Source organism: Dermatophagoides pteronyssinus, unplaced genomic scaffold (assembly GCF_027571235.1).
Source record: "Dermatophagoides pteronyssinus isolate colony J.1.1.1.1 unplaced genomic scaffold, Derpt_VIB-CSIC_2022.12 sq0009, whole genome shotgun sequence".
NCBI classification, from domain to species: domain Eukaryota; kingdom Metazoa; phylum Arthropoda; class Arachnida; order Sarcoptiformes; family Pyroglyphidae; genus Dermatophagoides; species Dermatophagoides pteronyssinus.
The window spans coordinates 1,744,296-1,764,423 of record NW_027461533.1 but is presented as its reverse complement, the minus strand read 5'-3'; positions in this window follow the sequence as shown (position 1 = coordinate 1,764,423).

Here is a 20,128-nt window from a genome sequence, read left to right as displayed (position 1 = left end):
CAAGCAATAGTTTATCTCTTTGTTTCTATATATGTTTGTGGACAAATATTCATATTCAGACACACACTCACCACATTCAAACAAATTCAATATAATAATTTTTATTATTAAATTCAATACAAGTAGTTTTTTTTTGAAAATTTATTATTGAATAATGTTGTCTGTATAATTACTGGGTTGTTGTATATTTTTCTGTTCAATAATGATTTATTCATCAATTGATTCGGAAAGAAAAATCATTTTTTTCCATTCACAATTCATTTTGATTGACATCCATTCAGCTATAGATGAATTGAATTGATATTATAGGCTGGTCAGTACGAAAAAAAAATGATTATTATGTAAGTTCATTGAATCTATATAAATATTATTAATACATAAATAGTGCAATGTTTTTTTTTCACATAGGTCATTCATTTATTAAAGGAGTTGATAATGATACTGATTTGATCAGGGGAAAAAAGAACTGATGAGTTATTGAATGATACAAGATATTCAAATATTATCATCATTTGATGATTATATGGTTTTTGGATTGAACATTATTCAGTTTAATTGAGATCAATTCGATTGCTTTTCAAGTGTTTTTTTGTTATCTCAATTTTGATAATAATAAAAAGATTGTTTGAATGAGTTTTAAATTATTGAATTGTATCGTTTCAAATTTATTTTTATCATTTTTTCCATAGTTTATCGCTGAATTTTTTTTTTATTTTCTTCATAAATATTGATTTTATCTGTTCATTTGGTTTATTTTTTGCGTTGGTGTTGATGTGTTTGGTGAATTAGTGATAAAAATAAAGATTTTCATTGAAATGATTAGGCAATGATTTGGAATTTTTGTTTGCTTCTTACAATTTATAAGTAGGAGATGAAGTTAGTGAAAGATGGTGTTTGTCAATAAATCACCTTGATGCGGTATAACTTCCAGCTACTGCTGCTGCTGCTGTATGCCATAATCAAATCAAACTAATTGTACAAGTTAATTTTCTTTTCCGCCAAAAAAACATTACACATCAAATAAATTTTGTCGTTGTTTCGCATTTGTAATAAGATTTAAGAAAAAAGGGGAAAAATATAGTTTATTTTTCAAATGGTTGTAATGATCTGATTTGTTCGTTGTGTTTGTTGAATGATTATTACCATTTTGGATACAAATAATTATAAAATCTACTTTATCCATATGACATTTCTATCGGACACATATATGACATAGTCTTCTGAATAAATTATGTTTTTTGTTTTTGTTGTTGTTGTTGTTACGATCGTTGATGATTTAATATTAATCCGTTCGTTATGAACTTTTTATATATGTTTCTGTCAGATTGATTTTTATTTTCCTGTTGAAGTTTGTTTTGTTTTTGTTTTTTTTCCTTTCAAAACAGATTAATATTTTACTGAATGGCTAGCGATGATGATGATAATGATAATGTTGACATCAACATGTCCAAACACGGCCTACATTCTTTTTTTCTTTTTGTTCTTTCGAAATATCATTCCATCAACAAAATCAATTGAAAAAAATAAATTTAAACAAACAAAACTTTTTGTTGTTGTTGTTGTTAATGCTATCATTGAAACAGAAACTAAAATTCAAATGACAATCCCATTAATTTTAATTTTATCATTTTTTAATTGATTTTAAACTAGAAAAACGAATAAAGGAAATCGAATGAAATCATTTCAAATGAATTTCCCCATTTGTGCTTGAGAGAATGATTCATCCGATTGACAACAACAACAACAAGTAATCTTTATTTTTTTTTATATTCAGTTTTTTTTTCTATCAAATAATATTGGATGATAGATTGATCAGGTCTCCAAGAATCAAAAAAATGTTTGTAAATATTTAATATTATAAAAAAAAAACTATAAATCATCATTGATCTTGATTTGGATCAAATAGTCAAGCTAGGAAAAAAAATCAAATTATACATGGCGGTCGGCCAATATTTTCTACTTGATTTGGTTTCTATTTGATGAAGAAAAATTGATTTACTCCAAAATATTTTGTTTTTGTTTTGCACCTTTTGGTCATCTATTTTAATCATTTTTTTTGGTTTATTTCTTAATTCATCTTTTTTCATTTTTCTCCCATATATAGAAGTTGATTGTTTTATTATTTATGGATGAACATTATTGCGAATCGATATTTTTTTCTTGACATGATGGTTAATTAATTACAACACACGAAGCAAAAAAAATTTGGTTAGTTTTTATTATTATTATGTTGAGCTTAAAGCAAAGCTCAAATATTTTGACCACCAACAAGCGTTGTCATCGAATATTATGATGATGATCATATTGATGGGAGCAATCATGGAAAAAAATCATTTTCTTTTACTTTAATTAATTATAAATGAGTAGGTGTTGTCATCATCATCATCATCATCATCGCCAACTTTTTTGATAATCATCATAAAGTTTTTTTTTTGCCGATAATCAAATCTTTTTTAATAGAATACCGCATATGAACTTTGACATTGAAGATTTTTTAAATAAATGATCTTCTGGTCTATTCTGGTTTATGATAACGAGAAATGAAAAAAAAAATTCATAAACATCTATCAGATGCAAAGATGAAATACATTCGAAATAAACTGATCATCGTGTGGTTTTCATGAGAACTCACCGGTAATTATTGCGAAAAAAATTATTATTATTTCAACTTCAATTAATCAATATTAATATCCATTTCAGGTTTGACATTTTCAAATTCATCATCATCATAATTCATGAAGAATTTATCATTTATAAAATTATTCATTTATTCTAACCAGAAAAATAAGTTTAATTGAAAATTCATTGGCCGAACTGATCTATTTGAAATGTCTAAAAATTTTCAATTAAAATTCTAAATCTGATTTTATGGGGAAAAAAAATCTAACGATGACATTGATGTTTGTTCATTATCATTGATAATGATGATATGGAAAAATATCGTATGGAATGCAAATTTGTCGAAATTAAATGCTTCATTTAGCTTTTTTTGTTTAATCTTTGTTCAAATGATCGATATTATCGATTTAGTAAATTTTCTTTTTGTTCTTTTATTTTTCTATTCAAATTTTGTCTGTTTCTGCACACATCATTCATTGATGTGTAGTGTTTTTTTATTAGATTTTTATTGTCGGATCAACAATGATTAGCCAACGTTAAACGATTCACGATGGTTCATGTCATTCAAAATCAAATGTCAAGATTTTTATTTGTATCAGGACTTTGATAGTCATCATCATCATCATTTTGAGGTTTTTTTTTCTCCATACAAACGATATCTGTCGATGTTTTATTTCAATGCATTTTTTTACGATTGAAAATCTGATTATAACATTTTTTTTTCTATTGAAATCCTACGTACAAAAAAGAAAATGATTTTGTTTTTTTCTTCTTCTCTTTTCAATTCAAAACATATATCCTATAGGATTAAAACCGCCATCACTGTTTTCCAAAAAAACAAAAAGAAAAAACAAAAAAACAATTGTGAATCTTTGAAATATTTTGACATTGATGATCGTTTATCTCTTCATTAACAACAGGAATAAATAGCCAAATTGAATGAAGAGCAAGAAAAAAAAAATTCAATCACATTCCGGGATGATGATGATGCATATTATTCAATGAAGAAAGTCGATTTTTGTTTTTTTTGGGGTCAACATGACAAAATTTGCGACATGTCAATGTCAATTTATATCAACGAATATTTCCAATGATCATGGGGAATGCGAAGAACTCACACACACACAAACAGCGATTGGATCATCAATACAAAGGGATTTTTTTTCCTGTTTTTGACATGATTGGAATTTGTTTTTTTTGTTTTTGTAACAATTTTTTTCCAAAATTATTGTTTTAAATTTGAAATTTGCATTTAAAACAGAACAAAATTTCAAATTTGTATTTGTATTGGATTGCTTCTTAGTTGCCATTTTTCGTTTTGTCATTCATTTTTTCCTTTTTGGATTTGATTTGAATTTTATGGAGTTTTTCATTTTCATTTCCATTGTATTTTGACAAAAAGTTCAATTATTTTTCCTCAAAAATGGAATACTCAATTTGATTTTCGATGCATATCTTTTTTTTGATTTCTTTTCTTTTCCGTTTTTTTATTATTCATAGTTTTACACTTGAAAATTCAGTTGAAATCAAAATGACTTCTTGAAATGAAATTTTCCATTATGTAAAGATGATTCTGTTTTATTTAAAACATCCATTGCGAATATGTAAAATCTACAATGATGATGATGATGATGATGATGAAAGTTATTCTCCAGTTAATTTATGAATCTTTTTCATTTCAATTCTACATGGGTTATATAATGTTATACAATGATAACATTAACCGAAAACGGTAACTCTGTTACACATCCAATATGCAAATTGTTGTTGATGATGATGATGATGATGAACTCATCATTCGGTTGCTTTAATGCTTATTTGTTAGTTTTTTAATCATAGCTTTCAAATATTTATTAAAAATTTATATTCTGATTTCATTTTCCTAGACAAATTTATCCAATTTTATTTGATATTACTTTTTGTTGTTAAAAAAAGTAGTGAATTTTTAATTTAGTTGAAAATTCATGAATGTTGAAATCCATATGGATTCCAGTTTTTGTTTCTCCAGAATTATTTTTTCCCATCGAGTAAAATGAATCGTTTGAAACTTTTTTATCTAGTTAGTTTATCTTCATTTTGTTATTGTACAAAAGGATGGAATATTGTTTTGATTTAAAAAAAATGAAAATAAAAAAGAGAGAAAAAAACTCATGATGATCATAAATAAATGATTAATAACTTAACTAGATCAATGAACTATTTATTTCATGATTGAATTTAAATGATAATTCTAATTCAAATAGATTCACAAACACATGGACACACACACACACACCTTAAAACTTATCCAACCAATCGATTTTGAATTAGTATATATTCAGTTCAGTTGAATAAAACTATTGTAGCATTTTGTTTTGTAGGATGTAATGAAATATTGATCCAAATAAAACCTATAATTATGACAATTATTATCATTAAAATTTGACAATCAAATAGGAAAATAAACTAAAAGATTGAGAAATGAAGAAAATCGTTTATCATTTAAAAAGATTTCGAGCTTCTTCTTCTTCATTTATCGATTTGTCGATTCGATTGATTGCCAACAAAAAAAATGTATCATTGAATTATATTACAAATTACAAATATGAAATTAATTCATTTGGGATTTTTGTTTCTTCGTTCAAAATGTTGAAAATTTTTTTGTTGTTGCTTATGTTATAATGATAATAGGTAACATAATTATCCAATGATATATCCCGTATGATCATTGGATAATTATCATTCTTTTGTTTGTTACCTTTGAACAAATCGTGATCAATTTTTTTCTTTCCAATCTTTCTGGTAACTAACTGATAACTATATCGATTGAATCAAATGGTCAAGGTCAAATGATTTGACCTGATATGAATTCAAAATAATAATAATTTTTAATGATTCAAAAATTTGGAGGGAAAAAAAGAAGAAATTTTTTCTAAAAGTTTTTATTTACAGTAGTTAAAATTGTTCCGTATATAACATTTTTGTTTTAGAAAAAATAATGAGAGTGAGAATTTGTTTTTGTTTTCTTTGAAATCATAAAAAAAATGAATAAAATGCCGAAAAAAAACCTAAAGATGATAATAATGATAAGTCTAGACATATCTTGGTCATATCATCTTTCATTCATTATCATATTGATGATAGTTAGGGTTTAATTATCATACAGTTATGTGAATGATGATTGTATATTGAGTTAGGAAATTCCGTAAAAAAGTTATTGAATTCTTTCTTCTTATCAATCAATCTTATTTGAATTTTTTTTTCTCTCGCTCTTAAATTCATAGATATTTATTCGAATCATCAATTTAAATGATGATGATTTAAATCATCATAATCATAATCGCTACCTGAATGATTTGAAGAAATTTATTTATTTTTTCATTCACTAATGATTAAGATGATATAATGATCGTGTAGTGACAAAGACTCGACTGAGCTTTATTGACAACGAATTAGTTTATATATAGTCACAGAAATAACCATTATAGTTGAACATGACAAATGTTATTCAAGTTCACTACATGCCTCACCACCAGATTTGAGGACGCCCGTAATTACGTGGCCAATATTCACGTGTAGATTCGGTGGTAATAACGGCTGGTTTTAAGCGTCGAATATGAACCGTATCCAATCCGGTAGACATCTCCAATTTGAAAGCATCATTTTGACGTTCGATAACACGAAATGGACCATTATAGCGAGTTTGCAAGAGACGGTTGTTTTGATTTAATACGTACACATATGAACAGGTCAACAAGCAGATGGAATGGTACATTTGGTTAGTTGAATTGCACGTGTCGGTATGGCTTGGAGATAATCGAAAGCACGGATTAGTTGATTGACGTTTTTAGCCGGGTCGTTAGCCAGCGGAATAACAGTTGCCAAGTCACCCGGAAAAATAAGATTTTGACCAAAAGGTATTTGAGCAGAGCTGAAACCAAGATCATTGACTTGAGGATAATATGATGTTGTTGCTATATGGTGAGCTCCGAGATACTTGATTAGTTGATCAAAGATGCGAGATTCAATTTGTCGTCCTCTATCAGTGGTAGTAACTTGGGAACAGCAAATCGTGAAATCCATTGAAGCAACGTACCACTAACAGTTGAGGCATCAATACAATCGACCGGATACACTTCTGGCCAACGTGAGAAACGATCGACCATTGTAACAATATGCTTCATCCCCACCGAGATAGGAAGAGGGCCGATAATATCCATGTTGATATGCATGAATTTGTTTGATTGATAAACAAGAATTTTGAGTACCTGTTGATAAAAATGTTAATGGCTTATGGTTGGTAAAGATAATAAAATCGCGACCAGCGAGCATATAATCGAAATATTTTACAGCTGAATAAGCTGCGAACGATATTGGCGAACAGAATTCTAAAATTAACGGCCAGTGTTGGAGGACCACTCCAATAGCCATTTTAGAAGCATCCACAGCAAATGATAATTTGGCGAGTGGATCAGAAAAAGTAAGTTGTTGTAAGGCAGATTTAGCCGATACAAACGTTTGAATGTGATCATCATGCCAATAAAAATACGTCACGGATCAACATTAAACGCAAAGGAGCCAAAAATGCGACAGCATTTGATATCGTTTGACGATAGAAATTGATGAGACCTAGAAAACGCGTAATTCGGTTGTTGTTTTTGGCTCTTTTGAGATCGAATGACCAAGAAACATGAACTTGTCGATGGCATGTAGCGGTGAAGACCAATCTGATTTAGATGGTCGAATGATGACAAATTCCAATAGCTTAGCAAATTCTTACTTAACTTTGGTCAATGTATCAATATGCACCTGAAGAAACTTTTGAACGACCGTAAGGCCGGATGTTTCGATAACATGCCGAGACAAATGTTTGATTGGTTTCGAATCTCGAGCCAAGGCAAGAACGTTGTTATTAACGTCGGAGGCCATGATGCAGAATGCAGCGATTTCACGAGAAGAATCGAAAATTTTTCTGCTTTTCGGATGCACGCTCAAATCGAGATGAGCAAGGAAGTCGAGACCGAGATAAGGCTACGAAAGATCAGCAACGAGAAATTGCCAATTGTACTGTTTCTGTAGTCCAATGTCAATACACATAGTATGACAACCATAAGTAGCGACACACGAACCATTGGCAGTGGTAACTGTCAAAGAAGTGCGTACAGGATTATGTACACAAGAAACAGGGATAGTAGAAATTTCAGCACCAATATCAATTTGAAACAATAAGCCAGTGAGGGCGCACTTAATCATAAAACGGCATGGTTTGGACTAAGCACGTTAACACAAGCGATTGTTGAAGTAGATGATGGTTGAGGTGGCGTGTTTTTCACCGATGGCGCTTCATCATTCGTAGATTTTGAACTTGAGTTGGATTGCGAAGCAGGAGAAGAGAAAGAGCATGATTGTGAGCATTTTATTGCCCCATCACCAAATCGTCAATAGACGATAGATATCATATATGATAATAGCGAATCTTAACTACTCGATTTTGCTTAATGAAGGCGGCAATCTTGGTAGACGATTTTGGTGTACCTTCACAGCAATCCAAGGTTTGAGCCAATGTCACCAATGAGGAAGAATACAAGTTCAAACGAATGAGATTTTGTTTTTCTTGAGGCAGGCGGAAGAACCAAGCTAACTTGATTACTGCGTCCATCGTAAATTCAGAAAATTCAGCTTGAATTGTACGTAAACTAGCTGATGGTGGTTGCGATGGTGGACGGGATAAACCCGAAGTTGATTGTTGAAAATCAGCCATCGAAGTTGAATTTACGAGAAGAGAAAAAGAAAAACAAGGAGAAAGCACAAAAAAAAAAACTATCAGAAGTTGGTGTAGAGAACGGGTCACCAATGTAGTGACAAAGACTCGACTGAGCTTTATTGACAACGAATTAGTTTATATATAGTCACAGAAATAACCATTATAGTTGAACATGACAAATGTTATTCAAGTTCACTACAATCGAATGGTAAAAGGTGTGATATTTTTTCTACATTTACACAATGTTTCTTTTTCGAATGTCCCTCTCATTTCTAAAGTACAGTTGAACATCTATGATTCAATAATAATGATGATGATGAAAAGTTTCTTTGATTTTTTCGTAAGCACTTTAAACTGAAAATCATTACACTCATCATTATATCGTGACCACAAGAAATCAAACTGGATAGTCATCATTAGGATATTTTCAAAGAAAGTTGATGATCATAATTATTATCGTTCGCTGTTGAATTGATTTTATTTACCCATTCTTCCATTTGACATTTGTTGACAAATATTCTATAGTCCTCATGGCTATTTTCCAAAAAAAACCAACATGATTCCTAATATTATTGATTGAATAATCTGATTCTATAGAATCAAAAATGCATTATGTAGTTGTAAAAAAAAAGTTCAACAACAATAACCATAGTCATTATGATGAAATGAAATTTAATTCTTATCTTTCATATAACAGTGATAGATTTTTCTATGGAACATTAATCACTATATGAAAACGAAAACCCGTTTCAAATTTACAATAATAAAAATTCTTTTTTTTTATCACTTATAATTTGATTCGTTGAACAGAAAAAATTTTTCAATTTGATTTTTGTTGCATTACATAGCACGCATAATATAATTTGATTTAATTGTATAAATTTTTAATATTATTTTACAAAAAAATACACACACAAACACACACACAGACTATATTCATTTTGATTGAATGAATAAAATGGATGTCGTTTCATATTCGGTTACAATAATTTGAAACCTAAGCAATTTTTTTTTCATGCACATACGCACACACACACACCGAATACATTAACACTGGCACATAAAATGAGGATGTGTTTATTATTGCCATAATAATAATATCCCTGCATACATATTTGAAACAATAACATTTATCCTCGAAAATGTGGCTACAAAACAAAACAGAAAAATGTTATGGATAATCTTTTTTCTTTTCTTTACTTTGATTTTTACCATCCATTCGGTTCGTTTTGTGTATAATGATAATGATGATGTTTGGAATGATACTACCATTGCAGTTTTTTTTGTTGTTGGGAAAACACCATATATTTTCTATGGGTAGGATGGTAATTAATGAGCTCTAGGGACCCGTGTAGATATCTTTTTATTATTTTTTTATTTTTTGTAGCACGAAGGTTTTTATAGTAAAACTCATCAATTGCAAACACACACGCACAAAAAATGAGAAAGATTTCCTTATCTTTGACTTTTACTTTTTTATTCATTCAAAATAGTTAAATTCGGTATTATTACATGACATACAAATAGTGATAATATTAGCGTGAACATTCAACACACTACAACTGTAATTCTCAATTATTATTACCATATAAAACAATAATCATATCCAGTTCACCGGATTCTATTATATCACTTTTTTACCCATCTCATCTCCCCACTTTTAAACTCACACTTACACAATATATTCACAGTATCTTAATTTTCAATCTCTCTTTGATATTCATCGTCTGGTTAGTCGTTTTAGGTTTATTATTTGTTTTTTATATCTTTTCTCATTTATATTTTACAATGTATGTTTGTTTTGAAAAATGTTTCAAATTCTCTGGTTCCAAATTTTTTATATTTTATTATTATTAAAGTCTTTCGGTTCAATTTATAGATTTGTATCATCATCATCATCATTTTCATTGTTGTGTGAAAAAGTCATAAAAATCAGGACAACAGAAAAACATAAATTTTATTACATCTTGATTCCCATCGATTCAGAAATAATTCGTTATTTTGATTGCAAGCTAGAGAAAAACTATTCAATATGGTTTCAAATCAGAAAGAATTGAGAAAACACTTCAATAATTTGTCCATGATAATGAATAGATAAATTATAATTATCCGGGTTTTTTTCCCAAAAAAAACCGATTGGTCAATTATGTAAAAATTTTCATCTTTCTTTTCAAATCATCGAATCTTTAAATGAAGATTTGTGTATGACTGATGAAAAAAATAAAATAAAATTTGTTTATTAATACCTGTTTATCGTTTTCATATGAATTTAGCCTTTTCAACATCATATAGATGTGATTAATATTGAAAAAAATGATGTGATTATTATCATCATCATCATTATCGTTTGTGAAAACCTGTATGTGTTTATGTCCCACTATTTAATCGATTATCAACGATAAGAAGATATGTGAATTTGTAATAGCATAGTGGAAAGAAATATTCTACAGGTCACGTCTTTTTCTAATCTATTCAGAAAAAAATTTGTTTGTTTTTCTTATTTCCTTATCTAGTTTTATAAAAAAAAATATATATTCAAATCTAATCTGATTGTCAATCGAATTCAAATGATAATAACATAAACAACAACCGCAAGAAAATAATATCTTTATTTATCATCAAATAAGTGAGTGAATGAATAAATCGGTGAAAATTTATTCAATGCTGACATTCAAGATAAGATATTTAGTTTGCGAAAGCAATACAAGTTTTGCCAAAAATTATCAAAAGGAGATCAGAGTATTCTCATTTATTCATATGTTATTCATAAAGAATTTTGTTTCAAACAACAAATTCCGTTTCTTTCTTTATAAAATTTTGAAATTTTTTGTCGGAAAGAACAAAAAATGATGGCCATTCAAAATTTAAAAATGAAAAATGAAAATATGATTTTTCATCACTAATCATAATTGCATAATTAAACGATTGATTTATCATTTTAATTGATGTACATAATTTTCTAGAATACTTTGAAAAAAGCAATTTTCAAACAGTAGGAAAGATTCTTATGAATCATTTTTTTACAACCTGTTGTTGAGCAGTGAAAACAGTGAAACAAAAAAAACTGTCAACATAAAGCAATCATCATCTATGGTGATGATAATTAACAACATTTAATGGTTAATTTTTTTCTTTGCATCGTATTTCATCATGATGATGATAATTTATGATCATCAGAACTTAAATTTGAAGTAGATTTTTTTTTGTTTCTATAAGGGAACAAAAAAATCATCACCATAAAAATTTAAAAATTTTTCAACTAAAATTGCACGTGTTTATAGTCATTATATTTGGCAGACGTAGACAGGAATTAAATTAATGACAACATTACTGAACAATGGACAGTTTGTCACACCAATGTATTTTTGGTCAAGATAAATAAGTAACCTGAATGTCCATTCAAAACATAAACAAAAAATGTTCAATTATCATTAGGCTATCTTTTATCATTATTATTGTCGTTGATGTGAACATATATAATAAAAACAACAACAACAAAATCATCCAGATTCTAGTTGCACAGGCTACAGCTAGACAGCAATTTTTTTATTTTATTTCTATTTTTCATTTGAAAAAAAGTGACAGAAACAAACACTACTACGAATATAACAAAAAGAATAGACCAAAAAAAATTTTTATTTTCCGGGATAAAAGTTGCGTGTTATAAACATAATTATAGTCTTTGGTCGGTTTATTTTTTTTTAAAACGAAAAAAATAAATTCTTCTTCTTCTCCTCTATTCAATCGGTTTCATCATTTTATTACTGAATAATGATGATAATGATTGTTTATAAGTATTTTAGAGGCGAATGTTTTTTTTTGGAAATCAACAGACAATTCAACTGAAAACTGTTGATTCATTCATTTTTCATATAGTAGTAGTGGAAGAATGGACAAAACAGAGATAGAGAGAAATGAATTTTGAATGAATGTTTTAGGAACCACAATAACAACAACAACAACAAAAGTGAATAGAAATGGGCGAAGAGGTCGGACCGAAATATTATTTTACAACCAACCAACCAATGAGTAAAAACTAATTTTTTATGTAAGAACAATGAAAAAACTATGTGTGTGTGTGTGTGTGTTTAATGTTTCGCTTTCATAATAATAATAATAATACAGATGCTAATGATGAATCCCAATCTAACCTGATCTATCTTGATCTTGATCTTGAATGGCAAGAAAAATAAGAAAGAGAGAGAGAGAAAACCAGATTTTTATTCTTTTGGCTTGATTTATTATCATTTGATATATATCATAAATGAAATATTTTGGTCACCTAATTGTTGACCATTATTATTATAATTGCCGGGTTAGTGATGATCGTCATCATAATCATTTTGGCTATTCGAATTTTTTGCTGTTGTTTTTTCAAAATATCTATTTTGATTTTGAAAATTTTCAACAACCAAAAAAAATTATTTTTCTTTTCGTGGTCAAATAAAGATAATCGCCACAAAAAAAAGATTGCTGTCCAATTATTATTTGTGGGTATATTTGGTGTGAAAATGATGATTATGATTATGATGATGACCGCCAGTTATTCTTTCGATTAGATTTTAAATGTTCTTTTTCTACCCATCAAAAAAAGAAATGTTTTTTTTTCACTTGAAAATTCATTGATTATTTTAGATTCTTAATCTCTTGTTTGATGTTTGACTTTGGTTTTTGTTTTCAATTTTCACTTTTTTTCAACAAATCAAATGTTTTGACGTTTATTTGTTTTTATTCTTTCTTCCTTTGTTCAAATATATTTTGTTTATTTTGATTTTCATTGAATCAAAAGTAAAAGATTAACATTTGAATTCATGCCGGTTTTTTTTTGTGAAGTAAAAACAAAAAAAAAAATCTGATTTATGCATGAAATTTTTCTATCGGTCTTGTCTATCGGTGATTAACTTGATGATTATTTTTTTTTCGATCGAAAATGAATAATTTCTTTTTTTACTTATTTATTGATGATAATATGAACTGAAATTGATCACTATGGTGGTTATCCTTTATACATCTCTATTTTTTGAAATTATCCATCATCATCACAATCATTGTCAGACGATTATATAAATGATGTTTGGTTTCTTTTTTTTGGCTGTCAATGTTTCTATACAAATAAATAACGAAATCGAAATAGAAACGAAGAAGAAATCTAGTTCGATACAATAATATATTGTGAAAATAATGAAGATTTTATCCAATATTTTTTTTTGCGGTCAAAACCAGATTCAAAATGAATGATTATTTATTCGATTGCGATTGACATTCATTGAGTATGAATACCATTTTTCTGTTTGTATTCTCTCTTTTTTCCTGGCTCCATCACAGAACATTATCGAGAGAAAAAAAAAATTTAATGTTCATTTGATAGATGAAGATGATTCTTGATGATGACATTTATATGGATATTTGAATGTAGAACAACAAAAATATGGCTGACCATTCCACTAGAGTCAATGATTTAAACTGTAAATATTTTATGCGCCATTAAATGGAATGGGTGGATTGATGATATGCTTGATGATGATACAAAGATTGATGAAAATTTTCAACAAAATGAACTTAGAGTTGTATGGAAAAACAAACTATTTGAAAATGCATTAACATTTTTTTATTCGAATGGATTTTTATATTTTCATCTTGATCATCATCACCATCATCATTATCTTGATCATCATCATTTTTTTTCTCTTAATTTTTGTGTCCCTATAGGTTCGTCGACATTTCTTGACAATGACAATGACATCGATGATGATAATGGTAAAACTATTAACTGGAAAACCAAAATGATAACTGAATGAATATAAAAAAAAACAAACGAAAACAATAGATACTAACCCACCAAGATTTTGACCTAAAGATAACATCCCAATATATACAGATTCACACACACACACACGGTTCATAACATTATCATCATTAAGCCTTCAGCATTCATCATCATTATTGTTATATAATGAAAAAAATAACGAAAAAAATACGATGCTAATTAAACACAAAGAATCTAATTAAATCTTAATGGAAAATAGGTGGTGGTGGTGGTGGTTGCCGAATAGGAAAAAATCAATTAATATTTTCTTCTTCTTTTTGTTTTTGTATTTCTTTTATTTCATTTTGTTTGCTATAAAATTTTTTCATTAGATTCTTAAATGATGATTGTGACAAAATAGAAATCGCCATCCGGGCATTTGACAACAATTGCCATATATTTTTTTGGGACAATACAAACACACACACACATACTTATTTACGAATAGAGAAAAAACTGATTGCTTTTGTTATTCAACAATCCAGGGTTACGTCAAGTGGAAGATGCTTTCATCAAATGAATATATTTCATCTATGCATTTTTCATTGGTTTTATATCACTAATATTATGCATTAGAATGAATCAGATGATAGAAAAGAATAGATACGTTCCAGTTAATGTTGAATTGTTGTTGTTATTGTTAGAATCTTGGGAGATAAATGGTTGGGAAATTGAATTTTTTTTTCAAGCTAGAACTTTTATTGCCATCATCAACATAATTGAATGTGTGTGTGTGTTTTCCCTTAGACTATGCATTTGTATTCGTATTTTTGATGTTCAACAACAACAATACATTTATGTGATGTGGGTATACAGGGTAAAAAAAGTTTGCTACAATCAAATAGGAACGAAAAATTCAGTTTAACTTCAATTCACAGTGATAAAATTAAATTTTTTTTCTCTGTTTGTTACTATCCTGTTCTGTATTGCCGGGTTAGATTCTATAGTTTTAGTTTAGTCGAAAATATTTTTGCATATTTTTTTCTCCTTTCTCGTTACGTTTGTTATATTTATTTTCACTCTTTGGTTATATGATGATTTGGATGAAAGAATTCTGGATCGAAATTGTGTGTCTAATTTTATTCGATAAAATTTTGTCGGCATTTTTTTCTTCTCTTTCACTCCTTCATCATTATCCGTTTGATTCTTTTCATGGCTTTTTTTTCTTGTTTAATTTTCCTACTCGTGTGAATTGGGATGCAAATTGTTTTGCTTGTTTTTCAGAATGGTAATCTCGTCATGGTATTCATTTTCATTCTATCATCATCATCATCATAATCGTCATAACCCGTAAAAAACTAGTAAAATTTTTAAATTTAAGTTTTTTTTTGCCATATATTTCACTTTTTATTATTTTTTCTTCACTTTACCACAATTTGATTGAACTTGCCGACATTCTTGTCTAGTTGATTTGATCATCATTTATTGGTCAAACAAATTTGTTCAAAGATTTTCATTCATTTATCTCTTTCTCATTCATTGGTTGAAAAATATGATTTAAGATGAAAGTCAAATTTCTCTGCGAAAGCGAAAATATTGAAATTTTTTTTTGTTGTTGTGTTTGTTAATATGATAAACATGATAATGTCATGATGATCATGTTATTATTGTAGGTGTTTTTTCCCAATCAGTAATTACATCCGTCATTGATTAAGAAATTCGATCGGATTTTAATTCAACATCAAAAGCCCTAAAGGACATTGTTAAAATCCGTTTTTTTTTCATTCTTAGAACAGATTATCTTAAACATTATCTTAAACAACAATAATAATTTAAGGGAAAAAAATTATTTAGGATTGGTCAATTTGACAAAACGATACAATTTTACACAATGATTATTATTATGATTATTAACGACAAGCAAATCTTGTTTTTTGCTTTACAAGCCATATATAATCATAGTCGATCGACATTATCATCATCAACAACAACAACAAAAACGACCAACTATTAGAGATGAAATTAAATTTGCAATGAATTAAGCATAGGAATGTTCTTTTTCTCTCTTTACATTGAAATGAACAACATCATTTATGATGAACATTCGTGGCTAAATACAAATTAGATCTGCATGAATATTTTTCTTATTTTTTTTACGTAATTTTTATTTTTTTTCTGTTTTGTTTCACTCATTTTAATGAATGCCTTGTATGTCTTTTTTTCACTGTCTTTTTCACTGCGTATGTTGATCATCGTTCCGGCAAACAAGCATTTCATGAAAATGACATCGTTTAACAATTCTAAACACATCTTAGCAAAGAAAAAATAAAAAATAAAAATCAACCATATAGCGAATCATTGAATCGTATCAACAAATTGTATAAATTTATATGGCCACTACATGCTCGATACATAGCATTAAGAGTTTAGTGAAATCAAGTCATTGGAATTACTATGGCTATGATGATAATAATAACAATAATAATAATAAAATGAACGAATCAAAATTCTTATATTCAATTCAAACATACATAACCATCAACGAATATATGATCAAACGGATTTCAAATGAAGATGAGAGTGAATTTGAATTTTTTTCATTCATTCATTCATTCATTTGATAACCATTAAGCTAGAAGAAAAGCTTTAGAGATATTCATTCGTAAAAGAAAATTTCCTTCACTAATGAAAATGATGCAAATCAGTAAAATATGCAAATTTTGTCTAGTTCCACCATCATCATCATCGTTAGATTTTTCTGCACTCGCTCATTGTAAGTTAAAAATTAGAATTTGTTGTTGTCGTCGTCATCGTCGATTTTGAAGTAAGAATATACCTAACTGAAAAAAATGCCCCAAACAAAACAAAACAAAACAAAAAGTCGATTTATTTGTACAAAGACTTACAGACCAGTAAACGATTCACAATGTTTGCTTCATTACACAACGACAACAACAATCATCATCATCATCCTCATTCGCATCAAAGAACAGCAAAGATAAAAATCCTTCACAGAAAAAAAACTGATTCTGTTCTGTCGCATCATCTACCATTATTTAATAATATCATTTAGGCATGGATTTTTTTTTATATAAAACATATGGACATTATTTCATTTCATTGTCCAATTGAAAGATTTGATATTTTTTCTATTTAATTCCAAAAGATTATACAAATAATGATGCAAAAAAAAAAAATAAATAATGTCATTATGAATTGAACATAATGATAGTATAAATGAATATTAATGAAAATCATCATTATTAGTAAATGATAATCATCATCATTTAATAGAATTAAATCAATAAAATGTATTAAAGTTTTTTTTTGCTCATTATGGAATAATTGATAATAAAATAATATTTAATGAGAATTCCCGTTTGTTTTTTTTTAATTTTGAAATCGTAATTGAAAATTTTCGACAATCCAAATAATCGATCATTGAATTTCGTTTTCATGTTGGAATTTTTTTTAGCTCAATGGATCGTTTTCGTCTTCTTGAAGATAAACAAACAAACGCTTCATTGAGTTGCTCACTTTTCGAACATTATATTCTGTTATCGCCAATGATGAGTTTTTTGCTTGAGCTCCTAACCCAAATCGTCCAGTAGGAAAAAAAAGATTGAAAGTAAATAGGATTCATCTTTTCATACAACGAATCAGTCGAGCTTAATTTGACTCTGGAATTCTGTTTGATGTTCAATATCGGTTCTTTTTTTCCAATTCATTCAACAATAAACATACAGTATAAAAAGAAGCTTAATTTCAAATGGACCAAAAAAAGAAGAAGATAATTTTATCAATTTCGTTGCATTATATTCATTCAAAAAAAAAATATTTAAATTGAAAAAATTTTCAAGTTTTTTTCTGAATATTCAATTATCGTCTTACGCCATCTATTTGTCGATCGTTGAACTTTTATTTGTTGAAATTTGAAAAATTTGAAATTAAAAATTAACATTAATTCCGGCAACGACAAGATTGATTCATCATCACCATCATCGTATGATGATTCAATATGTTCAGAATTTGTTCATTGAATCGGAATTGATTTCTATTCATTTTTTTCATTGTTATTTATGGAAGTGAATGATAAACCAAAACAAATAATATGATGAAAATAATGAATGATTGTGAATTGTTTGATTCGTTATCGGACAACGTCAATATATTTGAAAATCATATGCTTTTTTTACCATTCAATGATGATGATAAACAGAAACATATATGAAGTATTAAATGCAAATAAATTATTCAAAAATTATCATTCTCTAGTCAAACGAAAATAAAAAAGAAGAAAAATTATCTGAAGGTCTTGATCCTTTCGATCCTTAAAATGGCTGACTGAATAACGGAAGATTTATTTTATGCTAGATTGGTTTAGTTTTTTTTCCTATTCGTCAAAATATGCAAAAAAATAAAAGAAAGAACTTTATTGTTGTAACTTTTGTTTTGTTTACAATGCGATGAAAAAAAAGGAGTGATAAAGTCATTGAAAACAAAAATGAACTTTTTTTTACGAAAAGAATGAAAAGTCATTGATCTAATTTTCAATTCAAATTCAGTCAATTGAAATACAATGAATCAATTATACTATTAGGATGGGGGTGAGTTTCAGTTTATTTCAAAATTTCAATTTTATTTTTGCTTTTTGAATACGAATGAATGATTTTGAATAATAATCCCTTGAATAATAAGCTAAATATCAGGCTATCGCAAAACAGAATCGCAAACTTGATCCATTTTTTTCGGGGGAATTTTGTTTTCAATTTTCCAAAAAAAAGATACATTCCGTATTTTTATTGACCCGTCCATTTTAATAATAATGTTGATTCGTAATTTTCCTCTTCAAAATGAAATCGTTTTTCAATTTTCTTTTTCAATTTTAACATCATCTATGTTTTTTTTCTTTGGATTTTTGATTTTGATTTTCAAATCGAAACATTAAATTAGACACATGGAATCTTTCATAGATTTTCAATGATTGATCCATTTCTATTTGAAAAAAAAGATTGTTTGAGCCGGACGCCATTTAGAGAAAATGTAGAAAATTGAAAAAAAATCGCTTTCATTTAGTTATCAAATCGATTTGTAGTCGTCACGAATGAACGATTTTAAATCATAAAACATTTTATCGATATTTATTTAAATTTTGGAATTCCGTAAAAAAATTGGTCCATCTATACTGCTATCTGATCTCATCACATTTGTTTTCATTCACAATATTGCATTGAATTTTTTTTTGGAGGGGATCTTTGAAATCAAAGGGAAATCGGGTATTACACCTCGTTCGACAAAATATAATGATAGAAATAGCGAAGAACTTGATCAAAGAAAAATTTTTTCATTTCAAACCAAAATCCATACACATCTATTTGTGTAATTCATTTGCCATTCATTCATGAACATGATCACATTGCATTGATTTTGACTATTTTTCTTTTTTTTGCATCATCAGACTAATCATAATAAATTGGTCTCAAAATATAATGATTTACAATCAACAGTAACAGCAGAAAAGGTTTGAACACACAAAAAAAACCGAAGGAAGGAGAAAGTATCCGAAATCATGATCATTATTCAAGATGAATGTGGTAAATTGAAAAAATAAAAAACACATCCAAATGTTATCCAAATTGTATTCGTCGTCATCGTCATAAAAAAAAGATTCAAAAGAATTTCAATCCAATTCCCGTGATGCAATCACGTATATAAACAATTTCAATCCATTATCAATGTTAGTTTGAATTTTTTTTTGACTTTTAATCTACTTCGGTAATATTAATTCTTTCCTTTTTTGTTCAACTATTTCACAAGAAATTCATTTTCCATTTTGATACAAAGTGAATGATCTGTTGTCGTTGTTGTGCAACTTCGATCAACGATGCTAAATAATTCAATATCATCGATGGCAGAAGGAGCCACTGCCACATATGAATGGTTGATTTTTTCTTCTTTAAACTTGGAGAATTTTTTTACAAATCGATGTTCAGATCACTTATTAACATTACACAATGAAA